The sequence below is a fragment of the Muntiacus reevesi genome, chromosome 2 (assembly GCF_963930625.1).
Source record: "Muntiacus reevesi chromosome 2, mMunRee1.1, whole genome shotgun sequence".
NCBI lineage: Eukaryota > Metazoa > Chordata > Mammalia > Artiodactyla > Cervidae > Muntiacus > Muntiacus reevesi.
The window spans coordinates 214,927,178-214,929,679 of NC_089250.1; the positions used below are offsets into that span (position 1 = coordinate 214,927,178).

Sequence of the window (2,502 nt, forward strand, 5' to 3'; positions counted from 1 at the left end):
GCCAGCACCGCCCACACCATCCCTACTTCCTGCTGTGGGGCTGTGCGTAAGCGACTTGACCTCTCTGAACCTCTGTTTGCTCCATTATGACCCTCCAATAACAATGGCCCTGTCCCCACAGTGTCAGGAAAATGGAATGAGCTGGGCTTCCCAGATGCTCAGCACGGTGCCCGCCGGCCGAGAGAGCTTGGCACAGGAAGCTATAATTGTCCCAGCTGCTCCGAACTCTGAGTCTAAACCCCAGCAGGCGCTGGCAGCTCCGATCGTCTGGGGCCTCCTCTTTCCTAGATAAAGGGCTGAGATGCTGAACTAATAATGCCTTTTCCTTTCAACAGAAATGGCCATAGGAATATTAAAAACCTATCCCCGCCCCGAGAACCCCACCAACATGCATGTGCACTTGTGTGCATAAATACACTCACACACTCACAGGCTGCTCTCATGTACACACTCTCACACACATGCCTGTGTGTTAACACACATATCTACACCCACACATGTGCTCCCATACTCACATGTACACACGTCTTCACACACTCGGGTATGCACACAAATGATCACACATGTGCACAGCCATATGCATGCACTCGCATGCACACACAACATACACGTGTATGAACGCACACTCAAAGGCACACACCTGCCCCCTCCTCTCTGTTCAGAATGTACTAGCTATCTTTTTAGTTCAGTAAGTCCCTTTTATTTTTTTTTATATTTGAACCAAATTTTTATTTTTTTTCCATTTATTTTTATTAGTTGGAGGCTAATTGTTTTACAATATTGTAAAAATATGGAATGCTTCACAAATTTGCGTGTCATCCTTGCTCAGGGGCCATGCTAATCTCTGTATCATTCCAATTTTAGTATATGTGCTGCCGAAGCGAGCACAGTAAGTCCCCTTTTTAAGCTCTCAGGGGAGGGGGTTGCACACAGTCACACTGAGACCTTATATGCCAAGTCCCAGCCCTGGAGCCAGACTTTATGATGGAGTTGTAAAGCTCTGTTGATGGGAGTCAGTGGTGCTGGTGCAGACACGGGTTCAGCAGAAGAGGGGCCGGTGCGGCCCTATCAGAGCAGCCCAGGCAGAGGAGAGCCAGCCCACAGCCCAGTAGACGCGGGTGAGGGGCAATTATGAATGTCGGCCCTGATGGTTTTCTACCTCTCTTATAAAAACCGTCCTAGGTTCTCCTAATATCTGGTCAATTTTCTCTCAAATTAATGGAATTTCCATCCTATAATATGTGGATATTCTGCTTGTGCTCTCCAAAGGCACACAAAACTCTGCAGACGCTGGCTCTCCCCCCACAGGGGCTGCTGCCAGCCCTCTTACCACACACACTCCTGTTTTCTTAATCACTCCTTTATAAATCATGACATTCCTGGTTGTTCCAGCTACCTGTAGAGGTGATGGAATTGCTCAGAAGACTGGAGCACAAAGCCTCAGCCCCCACTTCTGAAAGGAGGTGGGGGCTCCCTGGGCCCCAGGAACTCTGATTTCTGAGGCCAGAAATCAGAACAAGGAGAGGGAGAGACATGCAGAGGAGGAGGTACCCACAGATCCGGGCTGCACCTCGGACTGTCGAGGAGGAGGGCGGGACAGCGTCTGAGCAGCAGCTGAAAGCCGGGGTGGGGGTGGGAGTGGGCAGGCCCCCGGGCCCGCAAGGGCAGGGCCGTGGGGACTGTGGGCCCTGCTCGGCAGTGCGCTGGCCACCCGTGGAGATGTCCTTTGCTGGCCAGCTCGGTGCCTGGGCCCTGGAGAGGCCATGGTGCTGGCCGAGCTGACTGCGCAGGGGTGGTCCCCTCGCCAGGCCCGGAGCCGCCGGCCTCCAAGGCACACACCCCGTCCCTGAGCTGCAGGCCGGCAAAGGCACTGCCCGCGGGAGCTTCTCAGACCGACCACGGGCTTTGCCGCGGCCCCGACCACTACTGGCCCCGCGTGCTCCTAAACAGAGGGTCACAGACAGGTAGCAGTGAGCCTTTCTGACCCATGGGTAGGTGCTCCTTGTCTTGTGCTTTATTCTTAGTCATTAGAATTAGTTAAGATATTTTAGAATGAGATTTTCACATAGATCTTTACCTTCTTTCTGAGAAGAGGTTCACACCCTGGAGGGGCAGCATCTGACTGGAGTGACATTCCCCCACCCACACCTGCTGTCCCCCCCCACACACACACACATACACACACACTCACACACACACACACTCACATGCACACTCACACACACTCTCTCACACACTCATACACACACACTCACACACACTCATACACACACACTCACATGCACACCCACACACACACTCACTCAGCGCCCTGGGATGTGACTTTCTATGGTGTGGACGAGCCCCTCATGGCCTCAGGCACTGCATCCACCCTGCCCTACCAGGCCTGGTACAGGCTCCCCCAGTGCACACAGGAGCCTCAGCCTCAAGACCCTGTGTCTCAAGAAGGGCACGGCAGACCGGGGCTGACTCCACTGCCAGTCTGTTTTAGAAGTGACAGTG

The 2,502-nt window shown here is 53.4% G+C and overlaps 1 non-coding gene across 1 annotated transcript; it reads right to left on the bottom strand.

Annotated features, from left to right (window-relative positions):
* Positions 1–784: 784 nt before the first annotated feature.
* Positions 785–888, bottom strand: LOC136162079 (U6 spliceosomal RNA). Its single transcript, XR_010661929.1, has one exon. It is a non-coding gene; the product is annotated as a U6 spliceosomal RNA (small nuclear RNA).
* Between the last annotated feature and the right edge of the window lie 1,614 nt (positions 889–2,502).